Source organism: Esox lucius, chromosome 25 (assembly GCF_011004845.1).
Source record: "Esox lucius isolate fEsoLuc1 chromosome 25, fEsoLuc1.pri, whole genome shotgun sequence".
Taxonomy (NCBI): Eukaryota; Metazoa; Chordata; class Actinopteri; order Esociformes; family Esocidae; genus Esox; species Esox lucius.
The window spans coordinates 9,890,030-9,916,864 of record NC_047593.1 but is presented as its reverse complement, the minus strand read 5'-3'; the positions used below and the strand labels follow the sequence as shown (position 1 = coordinate 9,916,864).

General features: G+C 45.1%; 1 protein-coding gene across 1 annotated transcript in view; it reads left to right on the top strand.

Annotated features, from left to right (window-relative positions):
* The first annotated feature begins 6,850 nt into the window (after positions 1-6,850).
* Positions 6,851-26,835, top strand: part of tenm3 (teneurin transmembrane protein 3) — a 270,450-nt gene continuing 250,465 nt past the window's right edge. Inside the window, exon 1 of the mRNA XM_029118033.2 lies at positions 6,851-7,418. The gene's annotated coding sequence lies outside the window, so the exon portion shown is untranslated. The remainder of the gene's footprint in view (positions 7,419-26,835) is intronic.

The window sequence follows — 26,835 nt, the reverse complement described above, 5'->3', positions numbered from 1 at the left end:
TACATTGATAGACGCCTGCCGTCATGAGATAGCATCGCTTTGGTCTGGCTGACTTGTATCTGGACTGAGCTTGGAGGCCAAGCGGGGTCACTCTGTGGTTTTGAGAGTCCAGGGTCAATGGAAATAACATGGAGAACCCCTCGGGCTAGCGAGTCATATTTACCAGGCACTAAACACTGCCTGAAGGGACTATTAGTAGGTAAGTGGATCTGATATGTCTTAGGTTTGTGTGTGTCTGTTGACTCACCTTAGGGAGAGTGCGTGTGAGTGTGTGGGCCCACCAGAGGGACACATCTCAAGAGTCAAACTGGAGCATTAGCAAGAGAAAGCGGGCGTATGGTTTCCCTCCCTAAACCACACATGAATGACATCACCCCAAGCGCATACCTGCAATTGATTAAACCGCTGTTCTAAAGTGATTCCAGCTATCTGTTTTCATGTAGCCAAGCACCATTTGAATTAATACGGGGTTTTGATACGTCTGACTCAGGCCAGAAGCTTTTAATAGAATTCTGTTCTTCTATCGGCAGCTGTATTATGACAGCATTCTTGTTCGGGGTTTAAGAACATATTACAGCCAACGCTGTTCTTTTATCACTTACTAACACTCTCAGTTCAGATACAGAGGAACAAAACAGAATCGTTAAATATTTAAAGGGATGAAATCTGGTGTTTCCTTATTAGGCAGTGTACAGTGGCACAGCAGTGACGTCTGGGCTGGCACACTCACACCACAGTATACAGACATGCACACACACGGCCACACACACTGAGTTACACACAGCAACACACACTAACATGCATGCAGATGTAGTCGCAGGCATTAGGTGGTCCTTCAGCAGGCATGTCTGGCCCTCATTGACACCTGCGTTAGTACTACAACAAGATCATTATTTCCGGGTGAGAAAAGGAGGGGAAAAAGTTCCAGTTTCTTCACAATGTGGTTCTAATCGTTTGATTTAATACCTGTTACTGTATTACAAATGGATGAAATGTTTCCAGGCTGCCAGGAGTCGAGTGTCAAAAGAAGACTGACGAGAATTCCCCCAGTTCTGGGGTTATTTTCGCTTCTTGAAAGGGAATGAGCGTACCAGACCTGTTTGTGCAATTAATCCGCACTTTGACAGATACCAGTACATGACGGGGAGTTAAAGAGTGGAATGATGGGCTGAGGAAGAGTCACCCCGCTTCGTTCGGCTTCTATCTTGCTTTTACAGAGCAGTGTTTATTTGCTGTTTTCCTCTTCAATGGTTGATTGAGTGCTTTCCCATCAAGTCTCAGTACGTTTAGCATCATAACTGACATTTTTCTTTTCATTGTCGGGCCACTCTGTTCTAAACACTCCTTCCCTTGAATCTCTTTAATTTAAAACCATAATCTGGGATTGGTCAGTTTCTGGATATGTAAATGAATTTTATAGAGCTTCCACAAGATAACTTAAGTCTTACCAGAACCCCAAAAATAGGATTTGTGTTTTGTGAATTTGAGGCCGGCACTCCGTTGTTTACCCAGGAAAGTGTCCATGTCGTTGTTTTCGTAATCACCGACTGCCCATTGAAGCGGGCTGTCTGTCTGTGCTGTTTTAAACACGCCTCTCCTTAGTTACTGTCATTATGTAGATAGGCTCATCAGGCACAAAAGCTTTTCTTTGTGTTTACAGATGAGAAGCGTGCTCCATCGCTGTCATCAACCACTTTGCAAAAGAATATACACTAGATAGCAGCCAAGGTCATTTAGCATATTCATTCTAGCCTGTACATGTAGCAGGTATATTTTATAGTATTTATACATTTGCTGTACATCGTTATCCCACACACAAACTTAGAACACCTATTATGCTCTGATTACAGTCAGTTATGCTAATTTCAGCTGCAGTACAGTATCGGACTTATTTTAGTGTTCAACTTCAAACAAATGTATATTTCTCAGTGAAAACATTGTTTTTGGTCTTTAATTGTCTATGGACGGATGCAAACAGAATGTTTTCCCAGTATGAGAAGGTTGACGTTGAATGTCCGTCAGACCCATATTCTACAGTAGTTTGTGTGTGTGCGTGTGTGCGTGCGTGCGTGTGCGTGCGTGTGTGTGCGTGTGCGCGTGCGCGTGCGTGTGTGCATGTGTGTCACCATAAAGCCCTCTTCAACGCTAAGTGGCCAGTGTATGCCACGACAGAAGATGGCGAGGGTTTCCTGTGTTCATTTCCTGTATGTAGTAAGTCTGGGAGCTCAGCACAGTGGCACATCCTCACATCACAGAAAGCAGAAGAACACTTTCATTTCCTCCATCCCACACATCCCTCCGCACCTCCCTCCCCACCTCCATCTCTCTTCTTCTCCTCCATCCTAACTCCTTCCTGAAGTATGTTACATTATCAGGACTTTATAGTAATCTGCTGATAGGTGTGTCAATTAGGTCAGTCCTATATAAAAGAAACAGGTAAAAGCGTGAATCCAGTTGTCTGAGCAACACTCCTCCTTGGTATCTCCCCTGAGAGCCTGCCCCGGGTAAAATCCAGGAGGTCATACTGGCATACTGTTTAAAGGAAATCAACAATATAGGTCTGTTATCAACCAGGACAGCGCGTTGGGAGAAAACGGAATTGCATTTTAATGGGAAATAAAATAGAAGCCCCGTCTCTCTCATTCGTACTGAGGTCACAGATTAGGTGGGAGGAAATGATGTGTATGTCTCAACGGCTGTTAATAGTTGTTTGAAGGCATGGAGGTGGGGGCAACGTAACCTAGACAGTGTACCGGGCGGGGAAAAGGGAATGAGGGGGAGAGAGAGGAGAGAGGCATAACCTGAGACAGGGATATACAGTATTAATCATCAGGCCTGGCTTCTTCACCCCCCCTCCTTCACCTCCCCCCTCCTTCACCTCCCTCCCTAGCAGTGGCACACAGCTAGAGACCTTCTGGTAACAAGCAGCACATATCTGCAGAGATGAGGTCAGACATGAAATATGGTGGCCTATTGTCAACGTGATGGAGCAGGAGGAAAATAAAGTGAAGGAATTAATCACTGCAGATCTCCTCCCCCGAGACACAGCACACCTAGTATCACTGCTTACGGTGGTCTTCCCGCAGTACACCGCTCCCATCACACCTACCACTTCAAGCCATGCCCTGGTCCCGCAGTACACCGCTACCATCACACCTACCACTTCAAGCCATGCCCTGGTCCCGCAGTACACCGCTACCATCACACCCACCACTTCAAGCCATGCGCGATCTGGTGACGGAGTACTTCATCTATAGGTACATGTGGAATCCTACTGTAAATACTTATTCTATAGGCATGTAAAGAATCCGACACAGCTATGTACGTATGTATGCAGTGCATGGTACATCCTGTGGAGTGATCCATCTGTGCTGCATTAGGGAGTCCATGGGCTGTGTGGAATGCTCATCTGGCTGGCACTCTCTCCGTGTGTGTGTGTGTGTCCTAGTTGGGAGTTGGCTTGAGATGAGGGGACCGTGAAACCCAGAGTGGGGGAGACGGCGAGAGAGAGAGATGAAGAGAGCAGGTTGGGGAGTGCGAGAGAGAAAGGGCCCGAGCGGGCCATTGACATTGACTTGTCCTAACACTCTACCTGGGAAAGATTCAGGAGTGGGGGGGTTATAAAGAGGCTCGCCGCCTCACGGCCTCGACCACAAATGCACTGTGTTCCCTCGCCTGTGTGCTTTCTGTTTTGTCAGTGGATTCATACAGTATGCACATGCGGCTTACCTTTTGGAGTGCATCTGATGTGCACGTCCGCCCGTCCCAAACCCAGACCCGTCCCCCTGGCGCCACGGTCGGCTGTGGCCGGGGTGCTCCGGCCCGCATTACCGCACACCGGGCCAGTGGCCCCCAGCAGGACAGACAGACCAGCAGCCATGCGTGGCCCCTCTCTGTGTCCCGGTTCCTTGTCAGGGGCCCCAGAGGTATTGTTCCGCCACGGTTCCCGGAGTGGCATCGGCATGTGTAGCACCTCCTCGTGTTACCGTTGGTCGGTCCTTCTGTACGTCGGCCCGTCTGTTTCCGAGTTGAACTTGTCTGTTATTCCCTTGCTTTTGTAATAAATCTGCATGATTTTATTTGAGAAGACTGGAGTGTGTGTGTGTGTGTATGTGTGTGTGTGAGAGAGTTAATGTGTGGAAGAGGGAGAGAAACAAGGTGAGAGAGAGAAAGCCATGAGGCACTTTGACTTTGATGATGTTCAATTTGTTTCTATCTTACAGATGGTACGAACGATTTGTGTTTGGTTGGACCGCATCTCAAACACCAGGGGTTCTTTTATCTACTTTCTTTGCTATTTATGTATCATTCTATCTCCCCTCTCAGCCAGAACACAACCATGTCTATTAGCTGGCATTGCACAGCAGCACATTGGTTTTGATCAGCCGGTTAACATCAGTGGATGGACATTTCTTTCTGTTCTGAATAGAGTGTGACGAATCATTGACATAGAATGCTATTGAATTATTGATATTAATAATTTTGAGTCTTGAGGCCAGAGAGAATGTTAATCTGTAAATGAGTTGCTAATATTTAGGTAATTTGTTGAAGATATGGTACTCCCTGAAAAAAAATACTTCTTCTTTTTCTCAATAATTGATATACTGCTGGCCTAGAAATAAAATGTACTAACTACAATTATGTTGACCCAAAATAATTCTGGAATGAGTAAAGCTGAATATTCATTCTCTAATGTGGATTTAGGTGTATGTGCTGCAATATTTTTTTTTCTATTAGCGCTAGCTCCACCCGTTCATCGTGTTATACTATTTCACAATACAAGTAAGACCATCCGTTGTCCATTCATTTAGTATGTCATTAGACAAGGGGAAGAAACGGACTTCAAAGGTAAAGTGCATTGATAATTGGAATGAAATCCCCAATCAATGTGGAAAAAACAGAGCTCAATTCAGACGTTTCAAACTGAGCGGGCCTGCTGTGAAAATGCTATTATGCTGAGGGTACATCTATATCCCATGCTTTCCAAAGACCAGGCATTTTTATGTATTCCCCTCAGCTTATTAGTGTGAGCTAAATAATACATAGAAAGACAAAAAAAAAAAAGAAGAAAATTACATTTCATATATTCAGCAGTTCATTTCTTTGCTAAATAGTTGTTGTTTTTGAGAGAACAATGCCCAGTGGTTCTTGGAACACCTTTTTTAAGGTAGTATTGTCCTGTCTTTTAACCTACAGTTTTACATTTACACAGCAGGATGTGGCTATTTTCTGTCAGGTCATGGCTTTGAATCCAACCAGTGTTTCAAATCTTGCAACGTGGAATGGGTAATTCAAACGCATGAGCATGTTTCTTCTAAGGAGACGTGAGAGAGGTTGAGATGTTAAAATTAAATCAAATATCCCTCAAGACCACGCCGCTGTTACACACGTGCACTACTGTAGCTCGCCACGTCGCCTCCATGGCAACCGGAAACACACGGTGCGCTTCGGTTGGTTTTGGTGCAAGGCAGCATCACCCTCTGACTAACACCGCCCCCCCCCACCCCAGACAAACACGGTCAGAAAGGGAGCTGGGATATTGAGCTGTGTAGCTCTGTCTACTACATTTATTAACTGCCCGGCAACTGGCCGCACACTCGGTCTGAGGTGAAGTTCTGGAGGGGTGCAGCGAGAGCAATGCTTGTTATATAAAGTCTGCCATTTGGCTTGGGGCAGGTTATGGGTCTGCTGATGTGTCTGTCAACAGGGTTTGTAGTTCCATGAGGTTGAATAAATATCAGGCACTTCTGGACCTGGTTTAGGCAAACAGGTATGTGAGTTTGCTAATGAGGCGTGGCTGTGTCAACACCAAATGAATGTTTTTTTATTTCTTTTAATTTTTTTTTACCTTGACCGTTATTATTAGAATACATTTGCCCTTGAGATATGTGGAAAAAAAAGATTTCTGAGGCAACCCCGACATTTTGCCCTGACTGCATTATATTGTAGAGAAGATATACATTAAATCCGCTAGAAGATGGCAAAGGTTTAAGCCCTTTACATATTTGGCCTCTCTAGTCTTTAGTTTGGTAAGTTACAAGAAATATTGATGTACTTAATTTGCACTGGTATTTTTCTCCAAGCCTGAAAAATGCATCTGTATTTTTAGTTTCTAGTTTCAGACCACAATTTGACCCAGACATGGCCTGTTGGCACTCATTATTGACATTAACATTTGAGACAAAGCATGAGGACAGATGGAATCATAAATCTTCATGATTTCAGGAAGTGGGGGGTCTGATTATAACAATCCATAATAAAAAGAATACGTCCCTGTAGGACTGCTGGTGGAACTTGCAATATCAAATCCAATTAGCTATTTGTCTTTATTTTCATCTTGAGGAAATAGTACATACACAGCTATTACTGCACCTGTGTGGCTTGTTTGTTGACACCCCCCCAAAAATTTTTTTATTATCTCAAAAGCAGGCCTAATTACAACAACACTACCTCCACAAATGTGACTAAAGTAAAGCAATAACATGTCCTTACTCGTGTAGCTTCAACCTGCACTGTACTGAACAAATATCCCTGCGCATGTGGTTGCCTTATCGTGTGGACTACACATCATCCTCCCCAAACTGAGGCTTAATGAAGCCCTAAACCCATTAACTCGCTATGTAATCAGTACCAACACAGTCGTCTTCATCTGCGTCGACGTCCGTAGCGGAGTAATTTATCATACCGCAACGCAACTCATGGATGACCCTTAAATTATTACCGATATAGTGCTAGATAGACATACTGATTGGACGCAGCAGGGGGAAAAACTGGGTCTTTACATCCTCCGACGGCGAGAAGGGGGAGATGCTCTGTCCCGCGCAGGACGTTATTTCCTAGACCGCTCAGTTCCTTTAAAAAGAGAATATAGCCACCTTGATTCGGGTTGGCAGCCGGAGAAGTGTAAAAGAGAGCGCCTTTCTTATGCTCACTGTGTCATCTACGAGACTCGAGTTCATGAGGCAGTAGTGGTTCTCTCGACGCAAATAGGCTACTACAATCGTAACTTGATCTCCCCCTGTTTGGTGTCGTCTGCGGTTGGTAGGGTCCTCGCCAGTTACACATGTGTGCCTGTCACTTCTGGATCCCTTCGTCCACAAAACCTCTGCATCTTTCACTGCGCTGCGCTGTCCTCTACTGTTGAGTGGTCAGACACACTGTTATTCAAGAGCAGTGGAAATCTGTCAACAAGCCCGTCGCCGGCATCGCTTTATTTTATCCAGTGTTCTACGGGACTATCCAATCTTTTGAAATAGCTGGAATGAGAGTTGTGTTTGCCGGAACATCTTTACCACCGACTATTCCATTCACAAAACAGCGTCGCATTCTGTAGAAGTTGGAGCATCATTTGGTGAAGTTTTGACGCACCGGTAGGCTAATAGTCAACAATGGAATTCTAAGCGACAGAACCACACCAGGTAGGGGGCCTTGACCTGTTCTGTCCTGTTATACTATTGACGTTTTAATATTGTTCTGATTGACAAATGTATTAGATGGCTATGGCCAGTCTAATGTTTGCGTGAGAATTGTTGATAAAATACGCAGTTTGTGTTTTACAAGCACGCGAAACGAAAGATGCCATATAATATTGCATTTAATAGTTTGGCTTTGGTAGCTCTCCTATTAAAGTGGTTGAGTTACAGTCTGACATATCTGGAGCCTATGGCCGCTGTAGACTACATTATGAAACATTTGAACCCCTTGGTCAGAGTAAACTGTCACATTTGCGTTTTATTTAATTATGCATAGTTTGATACGTTGAAATAGTTAATATGGCATTTGCACACGTGCTTGAAATACGCATTTATTTGTTGATTAATTACCTTTTCAACGCTTTCTGCTGTAGGCCTACTGTAATTGTATATGCTCTATTTTATTTAACAATAGGCTATGCCGGATACTATTTTCTGCACCTCAATGATATAATTTTTAATTTGCAAACTCGTGTTGCAATGTTATAATAGATGAGTGCCATTGTTGGTTATGAAAGTGTTTTTCTCCAACTTTTTTGGAAGTGTCTAGCAGGTGCTCCGGGGCGACACACATGTTGATAAATAAATGCATTATTATGTATTTTATGTGTTATGGTTCTCGTGAGGCAACACGCAATACTGTGGTGCTCGGAGGTATTTGGCTACGATGTGTCAATGTTTTATTTGGGACATTGAGAAACAGTGTGCCTTTCATAAATGCATTGGATAATTTGTTTTTCATTTCTGGCACACGTTTAGGTATCCCTAACTTGTCGGTTTATTATACGGGTTTGGCTTGTCGGTGTCCTCAATGTCTTAAAGCAATATCCACATTATCAGTAACCTAGTATTTATACAACTGGAGGTCAACGATCCAATAAAACGTAATACAATACCTGCCCAACAAAATGTGAGTGGATAGGACGTCACCAGGAAGCTGTGTCTTGTTCCCCTGAGCGTTCTGTTTCCTGGGGATAAACCGTCATAGACAATATATTTTAAAACAGATTGTCGTATATCATGGTTGTTCTTTATTTAAGGTGATTGTCTTATGTGCTTTCGATCTCTTTGCCCTGTGGTCGGTTCTTCTTTCGGTGCTTATGTCCTTTGACATTTGCACCACAGGAGAAATTCTTGAAGGCTTTTTAGGATAGCCCTTGTAGGCAGCGAGCCTTTGTAGCCTACATCATTAAACGAATGTTCGGTAATTCACATGCATGTTAATGTAACCTCCAGGTTAAACTATTCTAACATTTTGGGTGGAGTATTCAGAGTAATAGGGGTTTCATTCAAAAGGCCTTTAACGATACGTTAAATGAATCCTTTATCGAACATTCGTGACAGACGTGACACTGTTAAAATGGGTAAAACTAGGAAACGTCTTATAGAGGTGTTATTTTTGTTTTCAAAGGTCAGCTCTTTCACTTTACAACTATTCCTGATTAAATTACCAAATTGTATACGGTTGTTTTGACAGAATTACATTCCACTTCAACACACCTATACAACTGTATTTTCCAAAGCAGCATATGAAATTGCACTCCAAGCCATTTTCACTTTACATTTTTACATAACAAAAATGATGATAATACTAATAATGTTTTTGTTATTATCGTTATTTTCATTGTTATTTTTGTAACAGTGTTGACTTTATAGATATTAGTCAGGTGCCTTGTAAATAAATTTGGACAAAATGCAGGAAGTGCAGACGGTACTAAGCAGCCAGACTGTCAGACAAACTGCCTAGGTGAAGGAACCTGAAGTATCTCCATGTTCTCTAATTGCAGCTGAAAGCTGAGCCTGAAGATGGAGGCCGATGAAAGATTCCTGGATCTTCCTAAATAGGCTTTGGTTTAAACAAGGCCTTAGCTCTATAGAGTTTTACCAGGCCTTAAGCTGGCACTGATTTGAGAGCAAGCTTAATATCATTTAGTTCACTCTTATGTGTACTCAAGAGAAAATAGGTCCAGGTATTTGTTCTGCTCCAGCTTTCTTTCATTTCCACTCAGGTATTTGACATCTACCGCATTTTTTCCCCACTCACCTACTTAAACAGTTCTTATCGCTTTCATTGTGCAAGGAGGGACGTTTAAAAAAAAAGATTTTTTTTTTTTTTTGGCTGGCTAACCTTGAAATTCTTTGTGTCGTGCTAATTTGGTTTCTAGCCAGTCTGTCTATTGTGCAGACGGGTGTTGTTGGGCAGACAACAGGGTTGTGATACAGTCTAAAGGCGTCTGTTTGGTTTCCTTTGTGTATACCCTCCCTGTGCAGTACTGCAATACTGGCAGACAGACACCACGTACAGTGCATGGCTAGCTCTTCCTCCTCTACATGCACGCTGAATGTATTATGATCCCGTGACCCTTAAATTATGGAACTGAAATGTAGCTCGCTAAAGGAACCGTATGATTTGGTAATCAGGAACTGCAATTAAAGACGTTTGACGGCTTCCAGTGAGGAACTAGCTGTATGGAAATTTCCTCCTGAAATGATTGCCTTTGACACCAACATTTGAATGCAATAGCTTATTACAGTTTTCCCCAAAAAATTTGTTTCATTTTGGTGTTGCTTATGAGGGCCGGGACATGGTTTAGAAATGTCTCATAAGGCCTGCATTTGCAAAAATTATTATCTTTATGAGATGCCTCCGTTAGGTCTGATTCAGACAAATGTTTTATGTTGCTGTGAAATAAATGGTTCCCATTTAGGGTTGGGTGAGGTGAGACAGGGCGGGGTGAGGTGAGGTGAGACGGGGCAGGATGAGGTGAGACGGGGGCGGGGTGAGGTGAGGTGAGACGGGGCAAGGATGAGGTGAGACGGACCAGGTTCGGTGGGTCAAATTCATTTAGAGAGACGTCGTAATCAATTTCTGATCTGGCTGTATGCATTAGAGGTCCTGATCCTTTGTGTTCCCCCCAAAAAATCAGATTTTATTATTTCACATTACCGCACAGATGATTGATAGGATCACTTTACAGATCTGAAGTGTCATTTGTTTCTCCTGTGTTGCAAGTGATTTTTAAGACCCCTTGTGACAGGGCTTTCGCTGGGTGGCGGTGGGTACTTTGGAGGGAGAGAAGGCATCATTTGTTACAATCAGGATGTTAATAAAGACGTGCTTGGCCAACGTGATCCTCACTCTTAAAGCCATGCGTGTGGTTGTGGCAAGTTGAAAGACATGTGGGTCGTTGTGCCGCCATCAAATAGTACCTGTTGGCCGCGTTCGTTAGCAGGCTTTTACATCCCCTTGTGCAGCAGAGGGTTCATTGCTGGTAAATATGGCATCAGATTCCTTTTTCAGTGCCACGGTGTAGCATTTATTTCATCGAATGTGTTCGCGGTTCATAGAAACCTTAAGATACACTCACCTCATATATTTTCTTTGAACGCGCGGCCCAAGACACATGGACGTCTGAACGACGACGTCTCCTTTTCGATGTAGATTTTGTGACCACCACAGTAGAATGGCCCGGGGCCCTCTTCACCCACGATGTGGGAGCCTCCAGGGAAAAGAAACAGCTCAGTGGAGGAAACCGGCCATTGGTCTGTGGCTGTTTCAAACACTGGAGTAGCCACCATGAAATACCAGCTCCAACGGCCCAAACGCACGCGCGCGCACACACGCGCACACACACACAGACACCCACGTGCACGCAAAGCTGATTCACCAGCCGCCTGTTAAGTGTGGTGTGTGAGCTTTTTCAGCAGTAGTGCAGATAGGAGTGGTGGCACCAAGCGCCTCTCTGCTCGGAATAGCGTGTAGCATTTGAGCAGGCTCATTGCAGCCCAGCCATGCTGAAACGAGCCAGGCTGGGGGTGACAAGGGCGGGCACTAGGAGGTGGGGGGAGGGCGTGTGCCAGGACACCAGCCGAGCCGCCGAGGAGCTCCCAGGTCACTGAGTTGAGCGCGAGAATGCGAGGCGCCGGCAGGAAGGAGAGTAGCACGGGGAGGACAGTGCGTCTGTGGGAGTGGCCGTCCGTCCGTTTGCTGTCCAATCGCGGCATATCACGTGGGGGCGTGGGGGGGGGGGGGTCAGGTGAACGGCAGGTTCAGGCAAAAGGTGGAACGGATGAGCGATGTTTGTCTCTCACACACACGCAGAGAGACCAACACACACACCGACCCCACTACCGCCTCCCACTCGTGGCTGTAGGCGGAGGGGATTTGTTATGATAGCAGCATGTGAACCTTAATGCAGCTGTGGGTGGGCGGGATGTGATTGGGCCTGCTAAAACACTCCGGATGTACTCATGCATTGGCGTATTACCCCGCTGGCTCTCGGATGAAGACGGCGGCTGAATCGACGGACAGGGAGCTCCAGAGTCATTTCATTATTCCAACGGAGACTCTTCTGACGGTGTTGGAGGATGTGGTGGTGGTAGCGTCCACACCCAGAACCATACGTGCACGCCCAACCAGCCGCTCCGTCACTGTGTGGGCGTGCTTTCAATTGGATTTGGGCTTTTTGGTAAGGTGTACCCCTTATTGCCACCTCGCTCTGTTCAAGGCGAAGGTGCAGAACACTTCAAAGGGATTAATGCACGCACAGACACGCACATGCGCGGACACGCTCACACACAGACACGCACATGCGCGCACACACTCACACACAGACATGCACATGCACACACACACTCACACATACACGCGAGCGCTCACTTATGCAAGTACATCCACAAAAAGATGTGCTCACTCACAATTTAGCTTTGAGTGGTTGTGGGGCTAATGGTCAACGTTCCACAGGGTGCAGCTTTTTTCAACTCCAACCTCCCTAGATTTGATTTGTCCTCCCTAACAGTAAGCAATTATTTCTTTCTCTTTTCCTATGAATGCCACTAAAATATTCATGGACTCCTCCCCTTCCAGGCACTATTACGGGCTTTGAGGGCATTATGTCAGCGTCTAAAAATATGATGTTTCTTTTTTTTTTTTCTTTTTTTTTGCTCTCGTCTATCTACTGTAGGCTGATGTACTGTTTCACAGTGTGGATAGGATGTATTCTTGCAGTTCCGGCTCATGCTGGCCCATGATACTGAGCCGTTAATACTTTTACTGTGGACATCTCTGTACAGACGGGTTAGCTTACACCAAAATAGTTTGACAGCTTTGATTATAAGCGAAACGTTTAGTTCAAAAGTGAGAATTCTTTGGGAGGTTTTTCAAATCTTTTCCTGTCACATTTTCACTTTGTTAAAAAACAAAATGAAAATGTACTCTGTGAACCGACAACGATCTTCCACAGTGAAACCGTCTAGTCTCAACGACGCACAATCGTGCCTCACTCCGTCCCTGAATTTTAATTGTGTATTGACCAGAACATTCTGCTCTTCCCTTGTCGAATTCCTGCTTTTGTGTTTACTTTGACGTGTTGTAAAATGCATTCTCCAGTTCACATAATGACCTCCTCTCGCTCGGCCAATTTCACAGATCACTTTTTCGATACGCAATCGTTAACAACCCCAAAAAAAAAAAAAAAGGACCTGTGACAGAACTTTGGACGCGCCGTCTGGTTTCACCACTTATTGGCACTTGACGTCAGCAGGACGTTCGTTCATCACATCCCAACGGCCCTATCGACGTTTCCAAGGAGCACTCGGAGTTGATCCGTCGATCAGTGGCCGTGAGCAGTCCGTGCCGGTCACTGTGATGGAGGTGTAATGAGGTGTGTGTGTGTGTGTGTGTGTGGGCTGCACTACGGGGAGTGAGGCAACACACTCAGAGCTGGACCCCAGTACTGTTGCGTTTGGCCTGAACGTCCACCTCTTCCCTGTTTATTCTTCCCTCAAATCTAGCGCCTCACCTCCGGCTTCCGTTCACTGCAGGAGGAGGCGATCCGTTTGTGTGTGTCGGCTCCTTTACGCGTGTGTTGCTCCGGGGATCCATCGCTGCCGGGGTGATGATGAGTCGCGGAGGCGAAACAGGCATTTCGCTGTGCCAGCCCGGGGGGGGGGGGGTTGCCGCTCATGGTCAGGGGGCCGGGCGGGGGGTTTGCCGATCCATGCGTTCACGGGGTCACATGCTCTTATTTATTGACCCTCCGACATCAATCCAAAGATTTATCATTTTTTAACTGGTGACTTTATTACTCCCAGTGGTTACAGATGGAAGAAATGTACTTTATTGAATGAAATATTGGAGTGATGTATGTCTCCCAAGTGTGTGGCTTGGACAGTACGATGCTGTAGGGGCCCTGCCCGTCTAAAAGATGATCTTGGTGGACCGGGAGTTGACTGTCCCTTTCTGACAATCGATTGGTCAAAGTGTAAACAATGCAACGTGTATTTTTCAGTATATAAGAGAGACACACCCAGGGTGGTGAATCCTGTAGATGTCTGCGTTTTCCGAGCAAACCCTACTGGTTTTATCAATTAGAGGAAAATGGGCCTACGGGTCAGCTATATTACTGGTGGATTGGTAAAACTAGGGATCACTATCATTACGGGGGTATGGATATAGTGGAGGAAATTAATTAATCTAAAGTTATCTCACAGTCCTGGATCGGAAGTTTGGCTAGCAAGCTTCTAGCCAAAAGATCAAATCATGCATCCTTTACTAGTTGTCGAAAAGGGAACCCCATTCTTTTCAAATAACATCTCTCCCTAGCCTTGGAATCATGCTTAATGTCAGTTGGCTACCATAGCCAAAGTGATTTTTGTATTTTTTTTGGGGGGGGTGTAAGGTAGCCCACAGACATACTCACTGACACACTAGCAACAAATGAGACAGACAGTCTGACAGTGACATTTCGATCATCACCCTTCTTTTTTTTTTTTTTTTCATCTCGGAAGGCAAAAGTTATTAACTGGTTCCCGTGTTTTAAAAATAACAGTTCAGTTCCGGAACACTAGAGATCCCTTTCCTTCCTGGTGCTGTGTCTTTCCCTTGAAAAATGTTATTTTCCGGTCTTCAGTTCTGTTTCTGCTCGAACTGGTTTCAGCGCATGTGATCTAGTCTTATTCCGCCACACCTGTTTAAGACGTGTTCGCTCGGTCTCACAAGAATCCCGCTGAGCGACGTGTTTATGGTGACAGGAGCGCTCTGCCGAATACCGTTAGCCTAGCTGGCCTGTTGTCACAGGGAATTCTATAGGCCGATATGTATACACTAGCAGCGAGTGACTGATTAAAAACCACTTTGGATTAGAGCACAGCTTGAAGCTAATGAAGTGATTCTTTTTACTCTCTCCATATAATGTGTATCTAATACCCTGGTGTCAGATATCTGATATGCAGGTTTTGATATATGGTGTTACTGATTGAATGTGGACAGGTAAGTTAGAGGAACTCAATGGCACCATATTTAAAAATCGTCATTTTGGTTTTTAGTCCTCAAAGAATCAAATGACTTGCTTTAAAATGATTGTATCCTTACTACACAGTTTTTGTAAAAAAAAATTCGGCCAGCTTTCCTGGTGTCCAGTCTGTTGTCAACCCTGTAGCAAACTAAAACTCAGGAAATGTGTCCCTGATGCCTCCGACCACACTAATTGCTGTAACCACCTCCCTTAAGAGATTCTCTGTAAAAAAAAAAAAAAAAAAAACACAACTGGGCTCACAATCCCCCGATTTGCCAAGGTTCGACGAGGCAAAGCGAACCCCCTGTCTGATATTTCTCCCACCTACTGCTGAGAGAGTTGGCAGCAACGTTTGTGGGAGCCCCAGCCACTGTAGGTATGGCACGATCAGGATATGAACCACCTGGTAGCGATGACCTTTGATCGCTGCGCCCCTTAAAGAGCCTATGAGCATATCTCTGGCATGTATTTTGTGTTTGTCACCTGACATGGAAAGTACGGCCTCATGTCGACTTCTGTACACGAGCAGCAGCAGTCGCATTTAAAAAGCTCCGCATGAAAACGAGTGGTCAGTCTTGGACACGAACCCGGCAGTCGACCTTACGGAGAGTCGTGTCACGCTCAGAGGCTGACTTCAACTTTTTTTTTTATTCTTCTCTTTCATTGTCCACTTTTGTGGCTGAAACAGAGTCCGATACAGCCATTCAGTTCAGACCGAGCCAGGACCGGAGCTGAGCCAATCCCACCCTCTTGTTTTTTTTTTTTTTGGAACGAGTTCAACATTCCTACAAAGTCCGGCTTTGTGACCAGCCTGAGTGGAGTGGACTGAGACGGAGACACCGTGACCTCTTCAGACCGTTAGCCGAGCTGAGAGCCAGCCTGGGACAGATCTGTTCATTAAAGGGACAACGGGGGGGGGGTCGTCCTCTCACTCACGTACACACTATCCAGACTACATGTTTCCTCAAGTGCTGCTTCTCTATTGTTGTGATAACTAGCGACCACTCAAGTTGAGCCAAAGTGATTATGGCATGGCAGGTGAAATTAGAGGCTGAGTTCCAAAACTGGCAGGCTATTCTGTGTGAAGTGCAGTGCCTTTAACCAATGCCCATAGGTCTCTGGTCAAAAGTAGGGCACTATGGAAGCAGCTGGGTGCTCTTTGGGACATAGGGAGAATACAGGATGCCATCTTTTTCTCTCATTGAAAATGGGTTGTTTACACAGATGTGCAATCACTAAGGAAATGGTTTGAAAAGATTGTTTCATTTTGCTGTTTTGACATGAATTGTATTGCTAAGCTATGTTTCAATTTCGTCTCCGCTATCCTGGAAAGATTTTGCACTGAATACAATAATGTTTTAAAATGTCTGATAATAAAAGAAATTTAACAACTGCACCACCTCTGTGGTTATCTTTTGCCGTCTGGATTCTGCAGTATTTTCATTATTGTTTTTGAGAGAGCTCCAAAAGGGTTTAAGCGAGTTTACATGGTTCCAGACTCACTAATGGCAGTAGTAACCATTTGTAAAAGCCTTTAATTTATGTGTGTTTAACTTTCGTTTATGTTGGAATTCGACATCACTCACGTTTCATCTTACTATTTTTCGGCAGCTTTCCTCTTCTTGCGTACCCAAACCGCAGAGTGATAGAGTTTCACTTTCCTGTAGTCTAGATGTGGCGGCACGCAGGTATAATTGCATGTCCCTGTTCAATGGTTTGTAAATGGGAATCACATCGGGGCCTCGTTTCCCAGGTCCGATATAACTTAAGCATTACCGTGGTCAGACCAGACGCATAACGAGCCAACTTGTTAAGAGCGTTTTCCTTTGACTGAACGTCGTGTAAAGTGGAGATCTTCAGCAAAGTGTTCTGTGTGAAGCTAAAGGGCAAAAGTGACACACGAACGAGTGTTCTGCATCGCAAATGAGTAACGGTTTGTAAAAGCCAGCTCACTAACGAAAGCTCTCATGAAATAACTTGGCTACTAGAGATAGATGCTAAGAGCGTTCTTAGAAGGATCTTACACTCTTTTCCCTATTGTTTCCATCTCTATTGGATAGTGTGATACAGTTGAGGTTTGAGGTATGCCTTTTGAAAGATGATATTGTCTCTGAATTGTCGGTTTCAAAGTCAAAATCGCCCAGATAGCTATAAAAAATTTTTTATAAAGCAATCCAACTAACACAAAGTGTGGAATTGTCCTGTTCCCCATGTCTCGATGTTGGCATACAGGTCTTTATCTCTGTGGCCAATGATTTTGGAAATGTGAATGAAGCGTTATTACTGAATGATTGTTGGGAAAACAAACGATTCACCTAGCTTGGAGTAGTGTACTGTGTAATGTCAGTACTGTCTTTGGCAAGGAAATTCGCCTGCTGTTGGTTGAAGTGCGTGTGTGTGCACGCGTATGCGTGCGTGTGTGTGTGCACGCGTATGCGTGCGTGTGTGTGTGCACGCGTATGCGTGCGTGTGTGTGTGCACGCGTATGCGTGTGTGTGTGTGCACGCGTATGCGTGTGTGTGTGTGCACGCGTATGCGTGTGTGTGTGTGCACGCGTATGCGTGTGTGTGTGTGCACGCGTGCGTGCGTGCGCGCGTGTATGTGTCCACGTGTGCACGCGTTTGCGCGTGTGTGTGTGCGCGTGTGTGTGTGCGCGTGTGTGTGTGCGCGTGTGTGTGTGCGCGTGTGTGTGTGTGTGCGCGCGTGTGTGTGTGTGCACGCGTGTGTGTGTGTGTGTGTGTGTGTGTGCGCGCGTGCGTGTGCATGTGCGTGTGTGTGTTTGTGGGGAAGGAGAGAATGAAATTAAGACACTTGAAAGAAATCATGAAGGTTATTGAAATGGAGTGTAATATGTCTTACATATTGAGCTTTGCTACTTGTTAAAGCGACAGGCCCTAACCAGAAAGACATTTGCCTGATGGATGATTTGAGGCAGTCTAATGGCTACAAGCACTTGAAAAATGAATACATCGATCTATACGCTCCTCAAGTTTTCCATTGTCTTAATGAGAAAGATTGCTAAAGGAGGAGGAATGCTGGAGCAATGGAGGGGGGTGAGATAAGAAACTCTGGGATTTAGGCCTGTGTGTGTTTCAGTTATGATGGATGTGGTAAATAAAAGATCCTGGATGCTAGGCTACATATGTTTCAGTTATGATGGAGGGGGTAAATAAATGAAACTGGATGCTAGGCTACATATGTTTCAGTTATGATGGAGGGGGTAAATAAACAAAACTGGATGCTTGGCTACGTGTGTTTCAGTTATGATTGAGGGAGTAAATAAAAGAAACTAGAAGCTAGGCTACGTGTCTGTTTTGGTTATGACGGAGTGGGGGTCAAAGAATAAACTCTGGAATCCAACTTTCGTTTGTGTATTTCTGTTCTGTTGGAAGGGGTAGAAAGGAAACTGGTAGCTAGACTGTTTGTGTTTCAGTTATGGTGGATAAAAAAATTATGTCTTGGCGCTAGGTTACATGTGTGTTTTGGTTAGGCTTAAAATGCTGGTCAGGTCTCCTAGTGATATGATGTAATATGTCCTGTGGATAGAAAGATGTTTTTCCTATTTTTCCATCTCTATTGAGTGAATTGGGATGTATCTTTGTGGTACTGTTGAGGAACAGTACTGTTTAAAAGCTTGGGGTCCCTTAGAAATGTCCTTGTTTTTGAAAGAAAAGCGATTGTTTTGTCCATTAAAATAACATCAAATTGTTCAGAAACACAGTGTAGACATTGTTAATGTTGTAAATTACTGTTGTAGCTTGAAACGGCTGATTTTTAATGGAATATCTACATAGGCGTACAGAGGCCCATTATCAGCAACCATTAGTCCTGTATTCTAATGGCAAGTTGTTTGCTAATCCAAGTTTACCCTTTTAAAAGGCTAATGGATCATTACAAAACTTTAGCATTTTTGTTAGCATGGCTGAAACTGTTGTGCTGATTAAAGAATCAGTAAAACTGGCCTTATTTTGACTAGGTGAGTATCTGGAGCCTCAGCAACTATGGGTTTGATTACAGGTTCAAAATAGCCAGAAACAAAGAACTTTCTGAAACTCGTCAGTCAATTCTTGTTCTGAAAAAATAAGGCAATTTCATGCAAGAAATTGCGAAAAGAAAATGAAGATCTTATACAAAGATGTGTAATACTTCCCTTCACAGAACAGTGCAAACTGGCTCTAACCAGAATAGAAAGAGGAGTGGGAGGCCCAGGTGCACAACTGAGCAACAGGACAAATATATTAGTGTCTAGTTTGAGAAACCGGTGCCAGTCACAGGTCCTCAAATGGGAGCTTGAGGACCTGTGACATTTCTAAGGGGCCCCAAAATCTTGAACAGTAGTATACATTAAATTAGTTTGGTTGCTGATAATGGGCCTCTGTACACCAATGGAGATATTCCCTTCAGAATCAGCCGTTTCCAGCTACAATAGTTATTTAAAACATTAACAATTTCTTCACTGTATTTCTAATCAATTTGTTGTTATTTAACCAATTTTTTAAATAAGATTTCAGTGACCCCGAAACTTTTCAACAGTAGTGTACTGTAAGCTTTTTGATGTAGTCATTTTTTGTTTGACTAAAAGTATAATGAAACCATTGCTCCAAATCCTTTGGAACTGAGTGGTTTGGTTCTGGCAAACATCTTTCTCTGATTTGTGTGTTTTTGATGTCAAACATCGGTCACCCAAGATGGGACGTCCTTGAATGATCCCAGCTTTACACAGTTTGGAAAGCATGAAATTCCCCAAATACATTTTACATGCATGCTATATTATTCTACCGTTCCGTATTGACCTTGCAATGAGTCTGGGCTTTAATTTGCTGCGTCGCAATCTCGTATTTTACAATAATTGTGTTTCCAAATATTGTTTAATATTTCCTGTTCACCAACAGGCCTAGACGAGGCCCATCCAGTGGTCTCAACTAACTGCCTTCCCCTGTGGAATGAGACTCCCTGGCTGTTGCCACATATGCATCTTCCACTCGAGTGGTTCGGAGTAGCTGAGCGAACATATTGAGTGAAAGGCATAATGAAGGTTACGGCGAGACTGGCGATATGAAAAGAGGGGGGGGGGAGAGAGGTGTTGGGAAGGGGCAGAGCATCCCAATGACGCTTGAGGAGGCCAGACGGAATGTCATGCACCTGGTCAGCTCACCCCCTCTCCGCCTGCCCGCCCGCCCGCCCGCCCACCTTCTGTACCGTCGGTGCTCTGCTCCCATGCCATCCTTGCCACTCTGTTAATTCATCTGTGCTCTGGTCTTTGGGGCATGGACTCACTGTTCTTCCTCGTAACAGCCGGGACAAGCGACTCCGTTTTTGCTCTGTTACTCTTCCCTTTCTGTCTCCCTTTCTGTCTCCCTTTCGGTCTCTCTGTCTCTCTCCCGGTCTCGTTCCCTTACTTCACCTCTCAGTGACTTCCTGTTGTCCCACTGCTTTGGCTAAGGCTGCTGCCAAAACATGAATAGAAGCTGCAGAATTGTTTTAGGTGTGTGTATGTGTATGTGTTTGTGTGTGTGTGTCTCTCTCTAAAGTTTGTGTGTGTGTGTGTGTCTGTAAAGTGTGTGTGTCACGTATATTGCCAACAGATGTTGCATGTTAATTTGAACCAATTCTCCATGGTGGTAAGATAATCCTGCATCAGAAAGACACATAATTGTAATGTGGATTATAATGAATGGACTTAGAAGTAGGAGTTGATATGCTTTTAAAATGGGCTAGTGGAAATTCCCAGCTTCAGTATTCTATTTAAACCGAAATACACTACAGGTTTTAAATATCCTGGTTTTAAATATTGTGGTGTGTTCTTCCTGGATCTGGACGAGACAAGGCCTGTACCTGTGCTTTCCCAATCTGTCTGCCTTTTCAGACCATCCAGTCCGTATTGACTAGATGCACTCTAATTAAACCCTACCCGCACTTTCACAGGTCGCTGCATTACCATCTAGCTCGGCGGCAGCTACTAAACCGTTCTCGCCATCTCTCTGGCTTTTTGCATCCCTGCCAGAATGGTTTCTGAGCTACGACACCCTCGTGCGCCACCGAAGGCAGCGTCTTGTAAGATTTCTCCCGGTCGAGGCTTACGTTTGTGCCAGAAATCTACGTCTCGAAACCCTAGTGCTGAGGCCTTGCAGGGCTGTATGAATGGACATTATCACAGCATGTTTCGCCATTACAACACAAACACACACACACACACACAGGCACATTCTGTTTCTCCGTCCATCCCCTACCTGAGTGTGTTTACCTCCTCCTGAGCGAGCGGCGTGAGAGGGTTATGACCTTTTACCGTTTGTTTGCTCTGCCCCCCCCCCCTCCCCACACATCCATCCAAAGACCAACCCCGACGGGGCATAATTGAATCCGGCCCCGTGCGCGCATCAGGAGGAGAGAGGAGCGAGGAGGCTGAAACTGCATCAGGGTGGCTAATGGCCACTCCCGCTCATCAGGACTGCCCGCGGAGCCAACAGAAGTGGAGGACAATGGGTGTTTTTTTATTTTTTCTCCTCCTATAAATTGGTGTGCGACAGATTTGCATTACCCCACAAAGTGCTCTCCAATGCAATTAAGAGAGAGAGAGATGAAGATGGCGGTGGCGGCGACGGTGGCCCAGCGGGCTAGGCTGTGTGCGTGTGTGTCTCAGTGATCTGGTGTCCACCAGGCTGTTTTGAGCGGCTGCTAGGCGACAGTTTGACTTTGGTCGCTTCAACAAGGGGAGGTGATTGGCTGTCAGTCGTGAATATTTTTGGGAGGCTGAAAACGGTGAAATCTGTCAACTGTGCCCATCGGCAAGAGAATTGCCGTTTCTCTTTGTCATACACAGGTACATCTGTATACCTGTGTATGTGCTTACTCTGAATTCATGTCCATGAGGTTGTGAGGCACAGAGCCGGTGTGTGTGTGTGTGTGTGTGTGTGTGTGTGTGGGTGTGTGGGTGTGTGGGGGTGTGGGGGTGTGTGTGTGGGGGTGTGGGGGTGTGGGTGTGTGTGTGTGTGTGTGTGTCTGAGCGCTTAGATTCCTTTCTAAATGAGGACCAGTTTGAGTTACATTGTTCATGTGAAGATCTTTTGGGGAATTAGGTCTTCATAAGAAAGGGGATTTTGTGGCCTTTGTTTAAGGTTTAAATTATAGTTAAATTATAAATTATAGTGTTTGGGTGGTTAAGGTTAGGGTCCGTGCTCTGACCTACCTAGTAGCTGGTTGTCCTCCTTGGCCTGTATGATGTCAGTTCTCTCTTGGAGGAACTGAATAGGCGCATGTGTGCATGCATACACACACACACACATACTGCCCCCCCTGCAGTGTGATTCTGCAGCTTTCAACGCCATTTCATCATTATGTGTCGGTTGTCCTCTGGGTCTAAGCAGGTCGTCACAGTCGTCTCTCCAGAGCGTCTTTGGCTCACGAATGGATTCATCTTCTCACTTTTCTTGGCCTCATTGAGAAGCTCCGCTCTTCTAGCTCGTGTCCCAAACTGTAGCCTATTCCCTACCTGGTGCACTCCCTTTGGACCAGAGGCCCATTCAAGAAAGTGGCACATCACATAGGGGATGGGGTGTCATTCAGGACTCACCCTCTTTGACAAGCCTCTTGGGCTGTCTGGGTGCTGACAGGGCAACAGCGGTGGCGAAAGCTGCAGGTGCCGGTATTTTCCATCTCTATCCCGTCTCTGCGTCTCCTCCTGGGGACTTCTGGGTACTGATGACAACAGATACGCCTCCATGGCTTTACTCAGGTGTCTCCTGTGGTTGGACTGACATCAATAAGGTAGAAAAAGTTCGTACCGCTAAATGTTTGCATGCACCTTGTTTACGCCCCATTCGCCGATGAGTAGATATTTTACTATCCATTCATTGTCCGTTGGCATTGCTGTGTGTTGTATTGGAGCGAACTGCCCCGGGCTTCAGTCACATTGTTTGGTGACTTAAAAAAGCTTCTTTATTCTGGATAATACTAACCAGTTAGAAAACTACATCACAAATAGAAGATAAGATTAAACAATTCCCTGTGTATTTTAGTGGCCCTGCCTCTGGGCATGTTTGAACTATAGGGTTGGTATTACTGCTGTTGCTGTAATCACGATTCTTCTGTTTATGCTGACCTATCCCAAATTCTCATGGTGTTCCACTCATCTGCAGCTAGGCAATACACTTCTATATGGCAATATATTTCGCAATAACTGTTAATAGAACATTTATGGCATTCATATGCAACACTGTTTATATACATATTTATTTACAATTAATTGTTTCATCTGCAGCTAAATTAGCAAATGTAGTTTTTAAAAGTTTTTCACATTCTATTCACAGAAATACTATGGAGCGGTAGAGGAGTCTGTAGCTGAAAGAGCAGTGGAACTCATTCCAACCCAATCTGCCCCAGAATACGTGCCATATTAAACAGCATATTTCATTTAAAATGTCTCCTTTCCAATAGACAATAACACAGAGTTGCCTGAGCTAAGCGGACAATGTGGTTGATGCTGTTACTTTTCAGTTACTCATCGCACTCTCGCCTAAATATGACTTACTTCTTACTCTTCATTTTGCCCTTTGGCTTTCCATTTGAGACAGAAACGTCGGGATACGAAGCAAACTTTGTGTGTGATGATGTATGTTGTTGTCTTTTGCTCCGTGAAGCAGTCCCACTGTGCTTTAAAATATGTTGACATCCACATTTTTCGGTGTGTGTTGGCTTCTTGTTTTCCCCTCCATTCGTCCCTAGTGGGATGCTGACATTTTGAACAAAATAAGCCACAGAACACTTGAGCTCCCAGCATTGGCAATTAGGGGAGTGACTGTCATCACACACACACACGTTCTTGAACTCACTCCATCCATACATACACATTTAGCCAAGTCTCTACACCTTTGTAAACTGTTCTCTAATTCATTTGTAATATACTTTGATCTCTCTGCTGTTTAGTATTGTTCCGTTCTTCACACATTAGCTTTGTGTCTGGAACATTTAGTAGCCTAATTCAAAACCATATGATTTAGTGGATACACTACTTCCACTTCATACACACATACACACACACACACACACACACACTCCGTTAGTCGTCCATATGTGTGGTCCTGTGTGATGCTGCATTCTGGGTGACTGAGTGTTCCACAGCTAAACTGAGTTTATAGTAGCTGCCCAAGCTCCAGATCTCTCTTCTCCGCTTGCATACACAACCAGGTCAAACTGGAGTTGTTGTTTTTCCCCCCTCCTTCCTCGACCTCTTCCCCCTGCTGCCTCTACAGATCCCTCACCGTCCCTCCTCTGCCAAGCCTCTCCGATTGGATATACTCCATTATCAAAACTCAATGTTTACTTAAACACACACACACACTCAGATGCATACACAGTAGCAGATATTAGATGAATCCCGTCTCCTCCACGCTCACCTCATCAGCATCTGTTGTGGGAGAGCAGACAGGCCTAATTGTGTTAAGAGGGGAGTGTCCGGTGCTTGACTGATGAGCCGAGGTGGTCTCCCACCGAGCCAAGCACCAAGCCGTGACGTTCCGGCTGCAGACCGGGCTAACACCGGAGATCACTCGCTGCTGTCATAGACCTCACCTAGGTTTAATCATCCGTTCCCTTACGAGGCAGGCGGATGAACAGCCTCGCCAGCGGATGATTGGTCCTGCCGCGCTCTCGCCCTTTTAGTCGTAAGCATGTTTTCAGCCCCCACCCCCCCCCTCCCCCGGCGCTGTCAGGGCGCGGCCCAATGTGTTCAAACTTAGTTCCTGTGAATAACACCCCCCACCTCGAAGAAAGAAATCGGTTTGTTTCCATGGAGGCAGGCCCGAAGGTGTCGTTTAGGCCTCCCTGCAGAAACGTGTGGGCGATTTATATCCCAAACGGCCCCCTATAATGCATGCCTTTCCAGTGCATTAGTAGTTTACTTTATAGGGAACTTGGAGCCATTTAGGACTGTTAAATCTCTCACGATTCAATGTTGAATTCACTGGTCTCCCAGGTATTTATCCAATAGCGCTGAAGAGTAATGGGCCTACTTTCACCCTAATTTAATCTGAGGACCCCCAATAAATGCCTCAGAGTGAAATATCCTCTTTTAAACACTCGGCGGGACAGTCAATCTCTCTCTCTCTCGGTCTCTCTCGCTCTTGCCGTCTCTATCTTTTAATCTGTACTTCCAGGAGTTTGGGAACAATGTTTAGCCCTCAGAAGTGCTATGACCGTCGACCTCAAAAGTTATTTAAAAAATCGTCAACAGGGCAATTAGTGGGCGTGTGGCCCCTCCTGGCTAACAGGTCCGGAGTGAGTGCCTTGTCCTTGAGGCCTGCCTTTAATTTAATTGGTTTTCCCGTCCCACGCTGTTTGAAAGTCGGCCAAATTCCACAAGCAACGTGTTTTCAATTAAGGGCTGTTTTGATAGCGAGGTTTGTGGAAAGCTATCTGGTCTGTCTGTCTGCAGCGCGTTGCCTGTCCGTCGTACTGTCATTATCTTGGCTGTCTCTCAGGCATGGATTGTCGCCGTGCTGCCTGTCCATCTAGCTGGGCTTGTGACTATCTCGGCTGTCTATCTTGAAGAGAGCGTTCCTGTTGTCAAGCGGAGCGTGTGAAAGTGCACAGAGAGTCGCGGCTCAGCCCTCACCACACACCTCTCGTGTCTCGTCCGCCTCGGCGCTTTTGGGGGATTTGGATGGACACACTGACGTCTCAATAAGTCAACAGGACGGGATTTTCGGTGCGTGTGTTTGTGTAGAGGTGCTGTTTTAGGCAAAGGCGTGTGTTTTTGTAGGTGTGTGTGGGTGTATTGGTGCATGTCTAATGAAGCCCGTACACGTGTGTCTCGTTTTGACGGAGAGGGTGTTATTTAACTCTCGAAGAAGGGCATAGCAAAATAAGGAGAAAAAAAAGGAATAATGCATCAACCCAAACATTCCCGTCCCGGTCCTGCTGCTCACGGCTGAAGCCATTCGTCTGTTGCGGAAAGAAGTTAGGAACGCAAAGAAAGCCGACTGTGCCTAATTCATATGTCATGATGAGGTTCGCTTACCAGGACCACAATCCCTCCTTCCCTCCCTCCATCTGACTCCTAAATGTCACCAGGGTCTGATGAGGGAACCATTTATTCCCCAATCCCCTGTGACAGTGGGATTCCCAGCCACCAGTGATGTCTGTTAAATAACATTCCCATCATGCAGCATTTACGGAGACGGTCACACAAGCTGACCAGATGGTACATGTGTATCTGTCACTGTTGATTAGTGGGGGGAAAACTGTGAAAAACGTGTTGGTTTATAGTTTGATTCTCCCCTCATCATTCCTCCTTCATTGCAACATTTGTTGTTTATTCTGGCAAGCTTGAAGGTTAAAACAAAAATGTTATGTTAGCTCGGTAGGAGAGAAATAAGTTACTCTGCATGTGTGTTTGTGTGTGTGCGCTCACGCCCCATAGCTCTGCATGCGTTTTAATTGGACCAGCCCACCCAGGGATTCAACTTCTGTTTCATATCTGAGAAGAGTTTACTTTACTTTCCGCAACTACACACACACACACACACACACAGATGCGCTGCGGTCCCACACTGGGCCCGAGCCGCGTGCAAAAGTTACTGTAAACTCGGAAACCTCCTCATGCGGGGCGTTTCAGGCGCAGCTACGGCCTTGGTGATGTGAAACCAGTGTAGCAAGAACTGTTCATTAAACATGCAAAGTCCTCCAGTTTCCAGTCTTCTTAAAGCAGATGGGGACTGGGCTTCACCTGCCTACCTGCAACAGTCGTTTTGGGATCAGTGATTTGTAAGGTTATGAATCAAGTGTTTCATATACAGTGGGGAGAACAAGTATTTGATACACTGCTGATTTTGCAGGTTTTCCTACTTACAAAGGAGGTTTATCATAGGTACTCTTCAACTGTGAGAGACGGAATAAAAAAAAAAATCCAGAAAATCACATTGTATGATTTTTTAATAATTAATTTGCATTTTATTGCATGACATAGGTATTTGATCACCCACCAACCAGTAAGAATTCCGGCTCTCACAGACCTGTTAGTTTTTCTTTAAGAAGCCCTCCTGTTCTCCACTCATTACCTGTATTAACTGCAC